Source organism: Leptopilina heterotoma, unplaced genomic scaffold, assembly GCF_015476425.1.
Source record: "Leptopilina heterotoma isolate Lh14 unplaced genomic scaffold, ASM1547642v1 Lhet_186, whole genome shotgun sequence".
NCBI classification, from domain to species: Eukaryota; Metazoa; Arthropoda; class Insecta; order Hymenoptera; family Figitidae; genus Leptopilina; species Leptopilina heterotoma.
Genome location: NW_025110905.1, coordinates 1011865 through 1032622, shown reverse-complemented (window position 1 = coordinate 1032622; position 20758 = coordinate 1011865). Strand labels below are relative to the sequence as shown.

The following is a 20758-nucleotide window of genomic DNA, read 5'->3' as shown; positions in this document are numbered from 1 at the left end:
GTTCGAAACAAATTTTTAGGACATTTGAATTTTAAAAAAACTTTAATTGAAAACTCTGAAGAAATTAGTTTAGAAATTATTATTTTTATTAATATTGTTATTATTATGTAGTTAGTGTTGTTTTGATATATATTCTATCGAATAATTATTATTGGAATCAATTTGTTCTATATTCCGAAGCGTAGGTATATTTGATAATTAAGTAATTTTATTTTTTGAATCCATATTAATGGCAATTTAAAAAAATAAATTGAAGCGAATTTTTTATTTTTTGCTGTAAAACTCGGTGGTATGACCTTGCGATATAATTTCTGCTCAGGAACAACGTCTTGGTCGTCGGTTATTCACTCTTTGCTCAGTGAAAGTCTCTTTATTTTTAAAAGGTATATCTCTAAAACGTGAAATTCTAATTGTTAGATTGTCTCTCTTGGAGTTGGAAATAAGAAATAAGCGTTTTATAAACCCGAGGTCCCAGGAGATTGATACACCACTGCGTTCACCACGAAAGTACTCGAGTCCGTTGATTCCGTTTGGGGCCCGTTTACTCGACCAATCAAATGGCTTTTTACCTGTTGGTTTTGTACTGAAAAACCGAACAGGTAGATTCACGAGGAAGGGAGTTCGGGCGTACCAAACAGTGGAGGCTCAGGTATTTTCCAGTCGATGATGTGCGGGACTTAGGTCCACCGAAATCTCGGTTACGTTTACTACGTTACGATATTTATATTTATATATACATATATATTTGTAAATATATCAAATAGGTAAGTAAGTAAAGTGACGTCTCTTGTGATTCATAGTCTCGTGATTTTTCACTTTACCTGCTGCAATATTGCGTTTTTATTTACTAATTTCTTTTTTTTTGTTTGTTTGTTTCTTGTGTGCTGGTTTAGTTTTATGTCTCGAAGTGACCATAGAGTGATCCAAATAGTGATAAATGCGTGAATCATAAAGAAGAAACCACGCCTGGAGATAAAAAATAATATTCACAAGGATCGACGTGATTGACGATAATATTTTTCTGCAAAAGGCTGACACGACGTACGTACTGGAGTGAAACTCGCTGCTGCTGCTGCTATTGCTGTCAAGGTATTTATGGAAATGATTTCTCGATGACCTAAGTCATTGCTCCCCATTGAAACACATTTTATTATTTCACCATAAGGATTCTTATAGTTTTCAATAATCCAGACAATTCGTCGGAACACTTGTTACGTTTCGATCACGTAACAAAATTATTGATCAAGTTTTTGCTTCAATTCGAAAATGGATCACGTTTTTAGAATCCAGAAGCTGCTTGCCTTTTAAGAGGCCACAGTTCTTTCAAGACTTAATAATTTTTGTTTACATTTCTGTTTCTGTTAACTACTCCGTAAAAGATTGCTCCAAATCGTAAATGAAAAAAGTCAGGATTTTTTTTTCTCTCCAAAACACTTAAAATTTGAAAGGGAAAAAACGATTTCAAAAAGGAAAGTTTAGAAATTTCTATAAAAGTAAACGAATAAATTATCTGTAAAAATATCTGAGAAAAGAAATTTTAATTTTAACGAATTTATAATTATAATTTTCAATTGTAATTATTAATTACGAAGCATTTTTTAAAAATAATTTTCTGCTTTATTAGACTTACAGAATTATTTTGAAGTGCAATTTTCATATATTTTTTGGTATCAAGGAAGAAGTGAATTGTCTTCTACTTGAATGTTTATTTATCACTCACGACAATTCCTTCAATCGCAGTGACTTTCTTAAAAATTTTGGTAAATAAATTCTCAAATAGAAAACGAATTTGTCTTTTTTTCATTGAATATACCCGTGTAGAAATTGAAATTACCCTACTAGGGCCATAGTAAGGAATAAAACGTTGCGCCCGATCAGGCCCAGATCGAGGCGACAAGAAAATGTGGATTTCCAGATCAGGGCCACATCGGGCGCGGCGTTTCATTCCCTAATAGGTCGGCCCTGATCAGGGTCCCAGCGAAATTTCTACACGGGTAACTAGTTCAGAATATCCTGAGAGTTTATAATTAAAATTATAACCATAACAACAATATTAATAGAAAATTTGTATATTTTTCTTATTCTGATTGTTATTAATATTATTACTTTTATTTATTTGTAGACGGAAAAAGCAATATTGTTATTATTAAAATTATTTTTGTTACAACTATTCTTCAATTAGTCCAAAGCTATTAATGTTTGAAATTTTATTATAGTGTTAAAAGTTTTAACCTAATTTAATTTATCTCAATAAACAGTAAATTTTATATATTGTTTGAAGAATTTCGAAGATAGACCATAGATACTCGAATTTTGTGATAAGAACTGGGTTAATTTGACAATGGGAAATTAACTAAATATTCTTCTAATTTATCAAGAAATAATAAAAAAAATCTTTTCTGCGTTTTCAAAATTAATCCAAATGAAAAAACACATTTTTTAAGTTAATGTATATGTATCATATTGTTTATTATTACAAACATTTAATAATAAGTAAATAACAATTGCTATTTATTATTTTTTAATAATAATAATAATAATTATTATTATTATTCCGTTATTTTTCTAAATAAATAAATAGTACAATAGTAAACAATAATTTATTTATTTATTTATAATAATAATAGTAAAAATAATAATAAATTATTTTCGAGATATTTCAATGATGATTTGAAAGTTAATATTCCCCAGTCGAGAAAGAGAATTATCAAAGAAAATTAATTGATGACCTTCGATCACTTTTATGGAATCTATCAATTTCCATAAAATCCCATGAACCCCCCAAGCACATTTTATTGATGCTTTGAAACTTACTGGTTTTCATTATTATAATTATTATACTCGGAGATGGAGAAATTTTGATTAAATTCCTTTTCTAATTTTTATTATCATTGTAATATTTTTTTCATATATTTATTTCTTTTTTCCATTTTTGTCATTAAAGACTAGACAAAAAATAATCAAGCTAATTTATCATTTAATTAAAGGGTTGATTAGCATTATAAAAAATGGGAGAGAGAGGGAAGAATTATGACTATTATATATATGTATACATGTCTATATGAAAACTATGTTATTTGATTATTATGTACTTTGAAAACGGATTTCACGTACTATTGTAATATGTTTTGCTCTGATGACGTTCCAGAACGACTTTCAAATTAGTAAAGAACAAAAATTTTTAATTCTTTCATTTTCAAATTGAATTATTAGCTTTAACATGAATTTAAATGTTCTAATCATTTTGTCCGTTAATTTGAATTTTGGAATAGAATTTTTTTCTTGTCCCTTACTGACTCAATTTTAGTGGCTTTTCTATTTCTATTTTTTTTTAATTTCTTTATTTTTGGTCCAAAAACGATAAATACATGAATAAAAATTTATTTATTTACATAAAAATTTAGTTAGTATTGTATCTTCGTTAGAAACTTTTAAAAAAAAATACACTTTTAAGCTTTGTAGTTTTGCGATTATAAAAAGAATATTTAAATTGCTAATTTTTAATTATAAATTGACAATGTGATTGACTCATACGTGACATACAAATTACATAATTGTAAATTATGGAAAGTAATTTAAAATTCTAATTTTCAATTGCAATTATCATGACAAATATTTAGTTTATCACACTAAAAAAAAAGTTTTACTTTCAGCCTCTTTTTGAGGCTGAATTTATGATGTAAACGGAGTCAGCCCCGTTAAACAAGGACAGACTTATGTGAAATACATGGGCTGAATTTAAGGTGTAAACGGAGTCAGACTTTTTTTTTCCTGTGTATTGATTGTATCACGTGACAGCATTTGACTTGATTATTATTAATGCGTTATTTTACGACAATAAAAAATTATCAATCAACATAATATTAAAGAAAACCATCAATATTTAAATTTTTCATTTCTTTGAATTTTTCCAAGGCTGTATTTAACTATTTTATTTTTTACTTTATTAAGATGTATGGAAATAATTATTCAACTATTTAACTAAATACCTAATAATTATCTTAATTTATATATATATATATATATATATATATATATATATATATATATATATATATATATATATGTGACTGTCCACGAGAAAACAGGGCTTAGCTCTAAAAAATCATTTTGAGTTTTTTATGCTAATCGATAGATTTTATATTGCTTTTTCAAATGCAAAAATCAAAAGTTGTAAATTGTCAATTACTTTTGACAATACAACGTTTTAAAGATGTTATATTGTATGCATTCCTTCGTTCTGCTTCTTTCAATCACTAGCCCTGTGAAAGCTAAGCCCTGTTTTCTCGTGGACAGTCATATATATATATATATATATATATATATATATATATATATATATATATATATATATATATATAAATTTCTCTTATTTCGATTTTAATAATTTTGTAAATTAAATTACATATTTAAATATTGACATGAAAAGTCATTAAAAAGAAAAGAAATGGGAAAATATTTAAATTCGTCTTAAAAAGTATTTAACAGAATTATAATCATTAGTTATTTATTATTTAAGATAATGTTTGGGAAAAAAACAAAATTAATTCGGTGTTATACTTTGGAAATTTTTATGTATTTAATAATGCTTTAATTTAATTTTTAACTCGGGCTATTTTTCAAAATTATTATTATTATATTATTATTAATTTATTATTACTATAACTATAACAAGGTTTAATATAATTTAGTTGAATAATAATAATACCTAATTATTATTATTATTATCATTATTATTTTTATTATTATTATTAATTTATAAGAAAAAGATAAATTGCAAATAAGTATTCTTCATGGCAAAGTGTAATAGACGCCTACAGCAAATTCCTCCTGGAAATAGCGAAGGAGTCGAGTGTGTTGCAAGCAGGATATTACATTGTTTACAATTAGAATTATCCTTTGCTTTATGATCTTTTATTTCCATCAAAAAACTTTGGATTCATTTTCTTATCAATAATAAATAAATATTAAATTATAAGTTATAATTATATAATAATAATTAGAATAATATAAATTACATAAATATTATATTTTACATACGTTTATTTATTTAACAAATTAAACAAACTTTTTTTTAAAGCAAAAGTATTCAAACAATTTTCCAAAAATAAATTTAAATTCTTTAACAAAATTGGGAAAATTTTCTTTTTCAGTATAAAGCAGAAAATAAAAAATTTGTAGTTAATTCGAAAATTATTAAGAATAGAGAAAAATTTAAATTAATATTTCGTAAATAGAAAATTTGCAATCTTTGAATAATTACAAATTATTTACTTTGAAATGTATAATGATAATTATTTTAGTCACGTTTTAGACTTGCGTTAGATGAAAATTATTGTGGATAAAAATTTATTATGTCTAATGTTATAATTTGATATAGAAGTGAAATTAAATGTTTTTTAAGTGTTGAAAAAGGCAGCAAGATACTAAGTTTTCTCTAAGAATATATTTATATAGTTTTGTCATGACGAGGGGCCACCTGACACACCTGCCACAATGAAATTATCGCATTTGGTTGCCTTGGGGCGACGGTGACTAGTGTTACGTCGTCAGTTAGTTACCCCGCAGATTAACATTTTAACTCCAACTTATATAAAATATAACTTAATATAAAAGATCACCACCGTGGATAACAAAAGAAAACGGCATCATTCGTCTGATAGGTCGTCGTGTACTTAGAAAATATCATTCCTCAAATATGCGGATATTATTTTTCTCACAAAAAAAATACTCGAGAATTTTTCACAATAACCTGCCACGGAGAGAAATTTCCAATAAAAATTACTGTGCTTGTCACCTGAAAGTATGTGCAAAATGTTTTTACTAAACTATTTGTATCGGAAGAATAGAAATATTGACTTGCGCACAATTTTATTTCATATGGAAAACAGTTTTATTTCCAAAATGGCCTCGGAATATTTCTTTGAAAGCACCTTAAAAACTGCTGAACCAGGACTTTCTAATTTGGTCCAAAGCAAAATATACATATTAACCGTACCATGAAATAGTTATGCGCAGGTTAATAAAATAAACTGTGCTGCTTACAAATTTTTACTGTGCTGCCTGCATAAAGTCAAGTTGAAGAAGACCGATGATACCCGAAGTATCACGAACATCCATTTAATATTGCTACGATTGCTACTGTCGTACTTTCCTCACACAGAAAAAAATAAGTCTTGAATAAAGTCTACAAACGAGCTAATTTTAAGATGTAACAAAAAGTAGTCATCCTAGACTTAAAATTAGTTTGTAAAAAGAGTCTTAAAAAAAGTCGGTACTCAGGCTTGAATGAAGTCGCTATGTAGTCTTAAAAATAGCCGATAGCCAAAAAGTGGACTTAAAAGTAGTTTCCTTTTAAACTTCAATTTACTCGCAAGTCAATATAGTGACTAAAATAAAGTTTTCTTAAATACTTAAAAGTAGTAAATAATACAGTTCAAATTTATTTTTCTATTGAATATAAAGTTATAGTTATTAACTATATCAGGAGATGCCGGTAACAGATTGTAATATAAGCATCTGTAAGAAAAGTTAAATTAGCTATTTAAAATAATAAAATGAAATTATTTATTTATTCTTTTATTATTGAGGTTTAATTTTTCATCTACTTTCATGATGACATTTGTTAACATGTACCTTATAAGTGTCATTATTTAATAATAGACAAGAAATCGGTTAATTGAATCAAATTCATTTCAGTTCAGTGTAACTATGCTTGCACATAATATAATAAAAACTTTTCATACATATTTGTTTTAAATTTATCTTCTATGTATAAATATAAACGAGTTGTAACAATATATAAAAGTCACCATTTTGTATAAGCATTTCGATACTTTTCGATTTTTACTGCGCAACTTTTTCTCTGAATAATATTGTAGCAATGAATTTATTTATTTATTTTTTTATTTTATTTATTCGGTACACAAAAATATGAAAATCTATAGATTTTTTTTAGTGATTAACAGATAAAGGAAACACGTACACTCAAGGCAACGCCACGACAACTAATGACACGTCACCTGATCACGCTCAAGCGCGTCTCCCCTTCCAGAGGACTATAGACGCTAGGGGACTAAAAACTAGTCTACATTTCGACTTCATTTTATCTGTTAAGTTCTTAAAGTTTCTACTAGTCTCGCTGAGACTACATTTAAGACTCACATATAAAATTAAGTCATAAATATTTATTGCTTTAAGATTAAGGCGTGTTAACAATACTCTTAAGTTAATTATGAGGCTAAAATATCGTTACAGACTAAAATTAAGCCTGATTTTAAAATTAGCCCTTCACAGTTTTAAGACTTTTTTTTTCTTTGCACCTGTTGGCAAGGTAAATTTTTGCGACGTTTTCGATTTTATTTTTTAATTTGTGATATAAAGATATATTGAAAATGAAATAATTGAAATAATTTTTACTGTCCATGATTTCACTTAACCTATAAATTTTCAAATCAAACTTGTGTGCCTTCCCAGATAGCACAAAAACTTCCAGGAAATTATCAGGAAGTTTCCCACGGCAACTTCGGAAGTTACCTTTGGTAACTTTCTGGAAGCTTTCCCGGAATACAACAATGTCCGCCTCTGGAAACTTCCTGGAAGTTTGCTGGAAACTCTCTATTAACTGTTTATTCCAAAATTTAAAAATTTTTTTTTAAAAGAATTATAAGCTTGCAAAGTTAACAAATTCTGAGGGGCAAAGACTTTTTGTGCGGACATTAGTTGGGGCAATCACTGGACTCCAGACTGCCCCGAAATTTTTCTACACGGGGATAAGTAGGTATTGTTTTTCCAAAATTCAAAATTGAAAAAATTACACAAGCCTGCAAAAAAATAAAAATTTCTGTTGTCTGAGATCGAGAAGTCATTTCCCGCAGTATTTGGTGCGCTGAATCCGAATCTGGTAACGAAAACCTCCCATCACGTCAGGATTTTGAGAAAAGTGGGGGTAAATTTCCAAAAATCATGTTTTTCGCTGTTTTCGAAAATTTTTACCGGGTGAATTCGACGTGCTAGAGATTTGTCATAGAAGTCAATTTAAAGCCTGAACCCTGTACTTTAAGAAGATATAGCGATATTGCTAACAACAAACTAAATTAGCCGTCAAAAATGATGTTTTTAACAGTTGTCAAGTATAAAAATTGACTGATATTGTCCGTAAATAAAACTGTTTGAAAAATGATTGCATTCGCTTAAAATTTGTTACGCAGGGGTTTTTGGGGTCGCTGATTACGAATATGTTGTCAGATGGCGTTGGTGGTCGTTTAAGGACCAAGGGTATAAGTATCCTTGGTTCGCGCCCACTTGGCTTGGTATTTTTCCGGCACGTGAGACAATCTGAGCGGGAGGTTTGACGTCGAGGTATAATGATGTCCACCGTCGATTATTGTCCGGTACACACCATTAGAACTCGACTGTCGATAAACCGGTTGTACTCAGAGAGGTTTTCTACAGTTTCCCTCTTCTCTGGCGAGAAAACCCATTGACGGGTGGTCCAGGCGTAATGCGAGTACTCCTAATAAAGTCGGCTGTAGACGCAAAATTAGGTTAATATATAGAAAATTTCTAAAGTAGAATGGTTATGCTTAATCCAAAAAAGTATTTCTCGGGGACTCTTGTCGAAGTGCGTAAGGCCAATAGGGCAGGAGTATAAACAATAAAAAAAAAAAAAAATATGTTGTCAGATTATTAAAATTCAAAATGTCGGATCTAATATGGCGGACTTATTTTTAAGAATTGATCAAATTTACTTGAAACTTGTTACTCGGGGGTTTTTAGGGTCGTTGATTATGAATCCAACTATAGATTTTTTATTTTGACATCATATTTGTAAGCAACGACCCCGAAAACCCCAAAGCAATAAATTCTAAGCGAATCCAATCATTTTTTAAAATAGTTGTATTTACGGACTGTGTCAGTGAATTTTTATGATTGACAACTGTTAAAAAAATCATTTTTGGCGGCTAATTTAGTTAGTTGTCAGCAATATCGCTTTATTTTCTTAAAGTACAGGGTTCAGGCTTTAATTTGACTCCTATGACAAGTCTCTAGCACATCTATCTACACGATAGAAATTTACAAAAACAGCGAAAAACATGATTTTTGGGAATTTACCCCCCACTTTTCTCAAATTCCTGACGTGATGGAAGGTTTTCGTTGCCAGATTCCGATTCAACGCACCAAATACTGCGGGAAATGACTTCTCGATCTCAGGCAACGGAAATTTTTTTTTTTTGCAGGCTTGTGTTATTGATTGGAACCATCATTTTCATAATTGTTAAATATTTTCGTCAATAACAAACCAATTAATACGAAATTTTGTATAAAGCATAGTTACTTTATAATAAAACATTGTTAAAAAGAATTTTACAAAAAAAATTATTTTTGTAAAAGTTATTAAGAAAAACGGACTTACCCGACAACCGAATTTACCCTACTCTCCTCTAGTAGTAGGATTAAAAGAGATAAAATAAGGGTTATTAGAAGAGTTTGAGAAAAAAGATGAGATAAAAAGAGATTGAAGAGATTAAAAAAGGAAAAGTCTGGGATAAAGGAAGGTCATAAGCAGAGATCAGTGTTTTCTTAGATTAAAGTAGCGACAGAAAAGGAAGAAAGTAGATAGGAAAAGTATTGAAGAAGATAAGAAAAATGTTATTCAAAAAGATTGAGAAGAAGAGAAGATAGAAAGCGATAGTAGTAATAAAAATGGGGATAGATTAAAAGAGATAAACTTTACCTTTTTCCATCTCAGAGATAAACAAATTATTATTTTCCCAAATGACATTTTTTCCAAAGTATTATTTTTCCAAAGGCCATTTTTACCAAAGTATTATTTTTTCAATAGTCCAAACATTGTTTTTTTTTATTTTTCTAATTTCAAAGTGCAACTTTAAGTCAGGAAACGTTCAGTTGTTATTATCGTTGTTATTTTCATAAATTGTCATTCAACGTGTGCTCATTCCAAAATTATATTGTGAAATTAAAAATTTTTTTCAAATTAAAAAATAGTAAATAGTAAAATTATATTAAATTGTAAATTAGTGAAATTAAAAATTTTATTTAAACTATAAAATAGTGAACAGTGCAATTATATTAAATTATTGTACATTTTAATTATGGCAGAATTAATACAAGTCGAAAAAAAATTATTTACATATCGAAGGATTTCTGTATTACAAGCATTCAGATGGAAAAAATAATGTGAAATATTGAAGATGCTTTATTTTTTCAAACAACTCCAATACTTTTCACTTATTTAACAATTCAACACTTTTTATTTTGGAAATTTCACACTTTGGTAAATTTATATTTTCGACATTTTGGGCTTTGGAACTTTTGTACTGTAGAAAAATAAATTTTGGATCTTTTCATTTTGGAACTTTTTTCTTGGAATTTTTCGATTGGAACTTCCGTTTTGGAACTTTTGTACCCCAATCAAATAAAGTTTTTAATCAAATAATTTTATTCTTTAAAATACATTGCAAATTTAAAAATTAATGACAAAAATAAATACAGATTGTTAATTATATTATATGTGATAATTAATTATTATTTGTGTAAAATTAATTCTGTAAATTAGATATTATTTTTACCTACTTTATTATAAGAAAAGTGTGATTTTTGACACCAGTAAAGTTCACAACGTTTATGATCAACAATTAAAAAACAAAATATTTTTCGCAGCGAAAACAATAAAAAATTATTGTTTACAAATTTTTTCTTTTTTAAATTATTGATCAAGAACGTATGAAACATTTTTAAACAAAAATTTATTAGAATTTTAGCTGAAAAAATATTTTTTTTCTTCTAAATTGTGATTTTTAAAAATAATAATAATAATTAACAAATATATATAGTACCTAATGATGCTATTACTCGGTCGATAAAATTTTAAGATGATGAAAAAAATCGATCGATTTTTTCAAATCGTGCGCTATTGATAATGTAGACTGCTTGTGGTAGTTTACTTTAGTTGCTAACAGATAGGCATTATTGCTGCAGCAGTTTAGTAGTGACAGTATCATTTATGAAAACAGACTTTTGGATGTAACTTTTCTAAGAGTTATTTTGGTGATTTTAGTTAATAGAGTTACATGAATAAAATTCTTGTAAAGTGATTTTTAATGCAGAATTTAGTGCTGAAGACGATGGTATTAACCCCTTCACTGTTTGGAAAAATATTCATTTTAGTGCTCCAAAATGTCCATCAAAATCTTTTAAATTGTTATATTACTTAAAACTAATAAACAATTATTTATTTATTTTCTAGTATCATTGATACATACCCAGGCGGAAAAGTCAGACGAACGTCGGAGTTTACAACCAGCTGGGATCCGCGCCCGTACAGACCGCAAGTACCAACGGTCTGTACCGATTCGGATCTGAAAAAGCAACCGGCGCGGTACAGATTATGCTCCGACTGTCGGAACCGTCTTCCCACGATTGTCAGTACTGGCTCGGTACTGGATTTCTTCCGCCGGCGGATCTTATTCTTCTGCGGCGTCGGAAGAATGACGGATATGTTGAGTCTGTACTGGCTCGGTACTGGGGCGGATCCGACTGCGGATCTCGTCATTTATTGTCACATTGTAAATTAAATAATTATTACAAGTAATTGCATTATTTTAGAAAATAATTATTAATAAATGAATCTAATCAATATATTAGGTAATTATTTATTGAGACTTTTTTAAAAATTAAATAATTAGAAAAATTCGTTATTAATTAATATTATATATTATTAATTAACATTAATATTATTGCGAATTAATAAAAAATTATTAATATTAATAATAATATTAATTAATATCTCAATAATAATAAATTTATGGTTATTGATATATTATTAATTAATATTAGTATTGATAATTTATTATTAATTCTCAACAATATTAATGTTAATTAATAATATCTTAATAATAATAAATTTATTATTATTGAGACGTTAATTAAAATTATTAATATTATTACGTTCAATATTATTATATTGAAAAACAATTATTCAATATAATATGTATTATATAATAATAAAAATATAACAAGTTTTTTTTTAACGAAATATTGAAATAGTCCTAAATATACATTCAATAAAGTATTGAAAATATAGCGGTATCATTGACGCGTAGTAATTCTGCAAGTTTTATTTGAGCTAGTGACACTTGAGAGTATTTAAGATTTGAGAGTCCCATGCGAGCATAGCATAGTGGTTAGCGTGCGAGATTTCGGTGCGAAGTGAACTGTCAATGAATTGTCATTAGTATTTATCTTTTGCAATTAATTATTATTTTTTTGTTGATATTTGTTGAAATTATCATTTGGATCCGATCCGGTTGTCAGTCGGTAGAATGCCAGCGCTCGGCTGGCTATTAAATGAAAAATCCACGGTCGGTAGAGTGCCAGGTCCCAGCCGGTTGAATTATACACGGAACGGCTTCTCCCGGCCGGTCAGCGGGCGGTAGAATCCCAGGTGCGAATTTAGGTTGGCCGCCAGAGTTTGAAGGTTGGCCCAAGGTTGGCCTAACTTTGGCAAGCGAAGTTTTGGTTGCCAGAGTTTGCCCAACTTTGGCAAGTAATAGTGACCACAGTTGGCCCGACTTTGCAAGCCAACCATTAAATGCAGAGTTTCACCAACCGTCGGGCCAACTTTGGCGACAAAGGTTGGCACAACTCATCCAAACGTAGTAAAAAAGACTTTCAGTTTCGGTTGGCCGAACTCTGGGCCACGGTTGGCCCGACGGTTGGCAAAACTCAAGAAAAGCAGTTTCATTGACTTAAACTTTCTTGGTCGGCCAAACTCTGGGCCACGGTTGGCCCGACGGTTGGCAAAACTATGTCAAATGCAGTTTAAATGACTTAAACTTTCTTGGTTGGCCCAACGGTTGGCAAAACTTTGTGAAACGCAGTTTAATTGACTTGATTTTTCTTGGTTGGCCGAACTCTGGGCCACGGTTGGCCCAACGGTTGGCAAAACTCTGTAAAACGCAGTTTAAATGACTTAAACTTTCTTGGTCGGCCGAACTCTGGGAAACGGTTGGCAAAACTCTGTGAAACGCAGTTTAATTGACTTAAAATTTCTTGGTCGGCCGAACTCTGGGCCACGGTTGGCCCGACGGTTGGCAAAACTCAAGAAAAGCAGTTTCATTGACTTAAACTTTCTTGGTCGGCCAAACTCTGGGCCACGGTTGGCCCGACGGTTGGCAAAACTATGTCAAATGCAGTTTAAATGACTTAAACTTTCTTGGTTGACCGAACTTTGGGCCACGGTTGGCCCGACGGTTGGCAAAACTTTGTGAAACGCAGTTTAATTGACTTGATTTTTCTTGGTTGGCCGAACTCTGGGCCACGGTTGATCCAACGGTTGACAAAACTTTCTCAAATGCAGTTTAAATGACTTAAACTTTCTTGGTCGGCCGAACTCTGGGCCACGGTTGGCCTGACTGTTGCAGCTTTAATATACATTTTGCGTTATGCACTCCCATGTGAGCGTAGCGTAGTGGTCAGTGTATAAGTCTTCGGTGCGTTGGGTTAGGGGTTCGATCCCAGCGAGCGTTAGATATTTTCGAAAATGTATGTATGAGATTGTGTTTTATAATAATAGGTAAAGGTTATATCTGATGTTCCCGCTAATAATAACCTGTTAATTGTTTAAATAATTTAGTTTTTTAATAATTTTTTACCTTTGGCTGTTGAAGTTGGCCAAACTTTGAAAATTGTGGTTGGCCCAACTTACGCATCTAAAGTTGTGCCAACTTTGGCATCAATCTTTGGACCAACCATTGAAATGTATAGTTGGCACAACACATGCATTGTAAGTTGGGCCAACTTCCTTATGAGTTGTCGGGCCCACCATCGTCGCCATTATCATCTGTATGGTTGGCCCAACCTCTGGCACGAGAAGTTGGACCGACCTTGTAAAAGTTGGCCCAACTATGGGCCGACCAAAAAATCGCACCTGGGATGCCAGTTCCGAGCCGGTTGCCAGCGCGCTCCTGGCCTAGTCACTATTCGGTAGAATGCCCGTTCACATTCGGTTGGCAGGCGGTTCCGAGCCAGTACAGTTACACCGGCGTCAGTACGGGCTAGGATCCGCGCCGGTTGGAAATTTCCGCCTGGGATATAGTATGTGAATAATGATATAAAAGAATTTATTTTATAATTTAAATAACAAATTTCTATTTTTTGCTAAAACTTTCACGACCCAACGTTGGGTCGCAAACAGTCTGGGCCATCGTTTTTCACGACCCAACGTTGGGTCGCAAACAGGCAACGGGTTAATGAAATTGCGATATTTTTAATATTACGGGTTTTGTGGATGTTTTCTTAAAAAAGTACTCGTGGGGTTAGGCAGCCAACACTAAATTTTTCGTCTTTTTGTGTTGATTTTATTGGTTCTTCTAAATGTTTTCTCTTTTTTCGTACTCCAATACATTTTAAACTTAACATTGAATTTTATAAACCATTTTTTAAGAATAACAAATTTATATTTCCTTAAAATGTTAAATTTAATTTAATTAATGTTATTATTATAATATTATTCAAATGTAAATTTTTGAAGTTTACTAACAAAATAAAAGTAAGTTAAGGACAATTACCTTGTTATGTTTCACTAATTTTAACAAAAAAAAAAAAAATTTTTTTTTTTTTTAATTTTTAAGTTGTGTTTTTTTAACTATTAAAATAGTTGGCCGCCTCACCCCACGTTTTTTCAAATATGCCAAAATGTGGTTCTTTGGGAAAAGGGTTGTAAAAATTTTTAAGTGCAACCTACGTCAAAATGTTCTATGGCGATTTTTCAGCCAATAAGACAAGCTTTCTAACGCGATATTAAAATTGAAAAAACCTATTTAAATAACTGCCTCGCAAACCAAAATGTGCCGTCTTGGCTGCCTCGCCCCGTTCTCCTCTATCTTTAATTTATCGTTTATAGAAATTTTAAACTACTGAAAAACTATTTTATCTTTTGAAGACTGCTTAAAAAGTCTAGAGATAGTGGAGTAGTAGCAGGAAATTACTTCATCAAGTTGATTAGATGTTTATCGTTAAAAAAATGATATAAAAATGCTATAGCATTTTTGTTTTTTTCACTTTTAAATCTAATAGCAAAGATCCTTTTTTTATTTACTTTGACAACATACATAAATTCTAAAATTTTCAAAAAGAAAAGTTATATCTACAAAAATATAATTTCTATACAAATTAATTGAAACTCACTAAAAATTAATTTTCAAAAAATATATTTTTCTTTTCCTAAAAGAATTTCCATACCTAAACTAAACATTAGAAAATAAAGGAAAAAATTGAAAAATTACCTTCTGCTTTTGTTAATAAAAATCATAATTATTATTGTAAATGTGAAACAATTGATAACAGACTTCATAAAAATTATTCCAACTTTAATTTAAAATTATTTTAATCAAAATTTTTTTTTTGAATGACTTTTGTGAAATATTGTTAACAATGACAATTTTTACCTGCGACTAGTCGCGGAATAAATACAGCAAATTTCAAATAACGTGTTGTTATCATAAAGATAAGATATTTCTTAATTGCACTTGTTGCTATAAAGAAACACATATTAGAAGCGACTTTTGATCGTAAACGTAATTAAAAGTAGAGAGTGAAGCAAAAAAAAAAAATGACGGAAAATTTTCATTACCTGGTAGTTTTCTTTTTAATTTTTTATAGAAAAACTAGGGGGGCTCCGCCCCCCTGCGCGCTTCGCGCGCCAACCCCCTATTTTTATTTTAAAATTAATTTTTAAATTAAGAATTAATTAATAATATTTATTATCAATATTGGTTTTTAGCCAAATTCAGTAAAATTAGTGTTTGTTGAAATTATTTGTATTATTCAATTTGTTTTCAAGATAACCAAAATTTGTTTCAAGTAACCAATTTTGTATCTCAAAATTATAGATTCAGATTGTAGTATTTGAAATCAGGTCCGAAATATAAGACATGACTAATTTCTTTTTATTTAGATTTTGAGTTAAAAAATTCGTTTCTTCCCTGTAATATATCTTCGAAAAAAACGTTGAAATAAATAATTTTAATAAACAATAAAGCAGGAAAATTAATTTAATTAATAATATTACAAAAATTAATATTATTTTTGTAAATTTTTGTAAATTGAAAATAAAATTTATTTGAATTTATTTTAATTTGTAATAATATGAAGTCGATTTTAAATAATATGGAAGGTACGTAGAAATGTAATTTAATTTTTGACACTGTTGACATTAATTGTGACGTACGATAACGACTCCTTAATGTCCCCCTTTAATTTAAAAAAAAGGTTGAATTTTATCTAAATTTTGATCCCTTGGAAGGCCTTAATGAAGGCTTTTTTTATGTGTAAGTTAATAAATAGGTCAATTTTGATCTAAATTTTGATCTAACTCCAGAAGATATAAGGAAATTTGTCGATTTCATAGGCCCTCTTTTGACCTAAGTTTAAGGTTATGTTCGCCTCTCCACCTATGTCTGTTGCCGCAATAACTTTTGACCTGATTTTGAGGTTATGTTTACCTCGTGACCTACGTCTGTGACCGCAATAACTTTTGACCTGATTTTGAGGTTATGTTCACCTCTTGACCTACGTATGTGATCTGAAATTATGTTAAATATACTATAGCTATTTGAGGACAACTTCAGTGCGATGTCCCTTGACCTGATTTTGAGGTTATGTTTACCTTTTGACCTACGTCTATGACCTAAAGGCCAACTTCAGAGCGATGACCCTTGACCTAATTTTGAGGTTATGTGTTTACTCCTTGACCTACGCCTATGACCTGAGGCCAACTTCAGAGATATGACCCTTGACTTGATTTTGAGGTTATGTTTACCCCTTGACCTACGTCTATGACCTGAGACCAACTTCAGAGCGATGAACCTTGACCTGATTTTGAGGTTATGTTTACCTCTTGACCTACGTCTGTGACCTGAGGCCAACTTCAGAGCGATGACCTTTGACTATTTGTGGCCAACTTCAGGGCACTGAATCCGGCGGCGAAATCTTTTTATAATATAGAGAGATAATTCTATTTAAATTATTTTTATTATATTATTGTTATTATTCCAATTTTTAAAGAAAAATTGTATGCGTCGATTTGACGAAGATAATATACATTTAAATTGATTGCTATTGTAGTAAAAAAGCAAAAATATATCTTATCAATTATGATCCGACAGTAAAGTTAATTTAATCGCATTAATTCGATCAGCATTCAATCAAAACTGTTTATAGGAATAATTTCCGTATTTACTCAACATATAAATAATAGAACGAAAACAATTATTGGTGTATGAAAAAAGTAATCATTTTTTTCTAAATTAAATTTTCTATTAAAAATTATAAAGTAATTCGATGCGTATAATATTCTTTTTTTAGCATTAACATTTTTTAAATGCAGTTTTATTCGAATTAATTTAGTTAAAAATTTTAAATTGATTTAATTAAAATTGATTTTATTTTTAATTAAAAATTACTATCTGTATTACGTTTTATTTTTAAAACATTTTGGCAATATTATTGATTTACAAAATTTTAGTTCAAAAAATGAATTTTTAATATATAAATAAATTTAATTTCTCAATATTTATTTCGAATTTACGGTTAAATTTGGAATTTGCTTAACTGTAAATCATAAATAATTAAATGTCAGCTTTAATCTTTAATCCTTTTTTCAAGTTTTTTTGTCAGTATTATTCCTTTAGTGACATTATAAAGAAATTTACAATTATAATTTTTTTTGAAAATTAAACGGATCTATATGTCGATAGCATAAAGCACATAGTTAACATTTATACAATAGTGTACCTTCGCATGTAAATCAAATGTCGTTGTGGCATGTATAAATATATATATTATATGAATATTATATATTATATTATATATTGATATGAAACTTTCAACAATAGGCTTCCGCATAAGTAAACTGTACAGGAAAAATAGTCACATTGCGTCCCTTTATAAATACACTTTCCTCGAATCACTTCCTGTCATCAAATTTCTCTGAATTGTTCTTGAAAAAAAATTTGCGAATTGTTATCATTCTAATAAAAAAAAGAAACAAGTTGTTCATTTCATGATCATTACACGGAGAGAGATTCTGTTTTAATATTTCGTATTATTATATTAGTATTTAGTAAAACCGATTGCAATTTGGGGAAATCATGTACATTTATGAATTAATATTACCATTTTTAAGAAAGTTTATAATCAAATTATTACTTTGTATTATTCTGAAGTAATAGAAATTGAAATAGTCAATAAGAAGTTGTAATATTATAAGTAAGAAAGTATGCAATAGTAAAAAGTATTACCAGATGATTATACTAAATACTATCGAAGAATTACATAAGTTGTTAATTTAGTTATGAATAGTATTATCGACTATAATAAAAATTATGTAAATAATTATTAATTAATTATTAATTATTATCAGTCGAGCATTTCCGAAATTATCCGAGTCAAACCTCGTGGCAACATGTGCACGTTGTGTTTACCCCAAAATATTTTAATTTGATGTGTCAAAATGTGTCGGAATTGGGTGAACAATTTTATTTTGTTCATTCAATAATTTTAATCGACAATGAAGATTTCCTAATTGTAGTAAAAGGCATAGTCCATTGTCTTTTAAATGAGCATTTGAGAGCATTCAAAATTTACACGGAAAAAAATTAATCTCTAAATTAGAGATTTAATATGAGATTTAGGCATAAACTATCACTGGAATCGGATGTGTGATTTGAACAGATCTGTAAAACTGAAATTTAGAGTTATATCTAATCCGCATATATTATCAGTGTGAAGAATCCGTATTTTTATGCCTGAAAATGATATTAGAAATCTCAAATTTTATGATTTATCACAATTTAGAGTGAGAATTATTCAAAGAATGTATATTTTTCTTTTAGTATGAACTTATAAAAAAATCCATTGACAATCATAAAAAATTGGACATTTTTTGAAGATAATATGAATTTTTTATTATTTCATTTCTTTATTTGAATCAAATTATCTCAACATCACACAATATAAACATTCTTTTTCTATTTCTTAATAAAAAAACATGGTTTGGTACAACTTTCAATATAGGTTAGGTTTTCAAGTGTCAAACGAAAGTTTAACCTGAAAATACTAATAAATAAAAATATGTCCCACACGTGATAACGCGAAAAACATTCGTAAAATATGGAAAGTGAAAACTGGGAATGAAACTGCATTTAAAATATAAAATTAATACTTAAATAATTAAAATGGTTTAAATATTCTTTGACAATGATGAACTTAAAACGCAATGTAATTCACATCAGATAAGTTGTGAAATTAACAAATCTCTAAATCAGAGATGTGAATTTAATTGTGACTATAATGTCTATTTTAGACATACTTACATTCCATTGGATTTCAAATTAATATTATTTCAAGTTTAGATATTAATTTTTTTCCGTGTACGAAAATGAATTAGGACATTGGAAGGTATTTAAAAAAAATGATTTAAGATATGCTGCATTTTCTTATGCCAATAAATTAAATGATGGGTTTTTTTATATAACGAAAAATTGGATATAATTTCAATAGAAATCATTTTCCAGAAACAAACAATTTTAAAAACAGTATTATGATAAACATTTCTGAATAAAATTTTGACCCAGCATACAAAAGTATGTATTTATAATGTAAAATAAATTAAGAACTTTTTTAAACAAAATATGGAGAAAATATCACTTTCTCACAAGTTCAGAAAATTTCTCGAGTTTAGTATATAAGGAAGTTGAGAACTGTATCTCCCAATGTACAGCGTGCGTGCGTTATTGCGTTTATTTGTATTTAAGTTAAGTTTATATGTATGCGTTTATAGGTTTTAACATAGATCTCCGAAATTGTATATAGTTTGTGTTTGTACAGTATGATGTATAGTATGATGCTTGCGTAGCTCATTGGTGTGTGTGGGAAATACTTTCGAAACGATAATTCTATCCTCCTCCTTCCTACGTCTTTTTATTTCCTGTCCTTTTCGACTCACTCATAATTTTTAGTATTGACTATATTAAAGATTGAAATATGTATTTTATTCTAAAATTTAAAAGAACTATTTCAATTTTTCTTATTCTTTCGATACTTTCACGGACTGTGATTTTAATATAGTCATTTTTAAAAATTATAATTCTTTTATTAAATTGTATTACAATTTTATTAATTTTTGTAAAATATATCAAGGGCTGCCTACTAATATGCACAATATTAATTTTTAATATAAAACACGATTTCCCTAAATTGAAAAAGAATATATTAAATTCTATTGCCAATTTTAACAAATATTAATACAAAATCTCTCTCCGTGTAAGCTTCCTCAATATAATATATACCAATTGTTTAATTTTTTATTTTAGAATAATTATTTTAAAGTGTTAAGATAAAATGTCAAAAAATACAAAATTTCAATTTTTTGTTTTGTTCGTTTAAATAAGAATTTATTTTAATAGAAAGTACCATTAATGGAAATTGTGTTAAATTATAATTCTCAAAAATAAAAATTCGAGTATTTGTAATTCTGATAATGTAAATATTCGGGTTAATTTAAAATCGATTAAACAAAAATTCGAGAAAACAGAAATTCTGCTAAAAGAAAATTCCAATAAATGAAATTCAATCATTTAAAAATTCTAACTAATGATTTCTAGAGTTGAATCATGCGTCCCATATTTTTAAAGCAATATATTGAGTATTAAATCCATTATTTAAATACAAATAT

At 28.9% G+C, this 20758-nt stretch overlaps 1 protein-coding gene across 2 annotated transcripts in view; it reads left to right on the top strand.

Moving 5' to 3' along the window:
• Positions 1-300: 300 nt before the first annotated feature.
• The window catches only part of LOC122500448 (epidermal growth factor receptor kinase substrate 8-like), a 149347-nt gene continuing 128889 nt past the window's right edge, over positions 301-20758 (top strand). Inside the window, exons 1-2 of one of the 2 annotated variants that reach the window (XM_043609377.1) lie at positions 301-649; positions 894-1089. The gene's annotated coding sequence lies outside the window, so the exon portion shown is untranslated. Of the gene's footprint in view, positions 765-893; positions 1090-20758 lie in introns of both variants that reach the window. The other variant, XM_043609375.1, reaches the window with a different exon arrangement.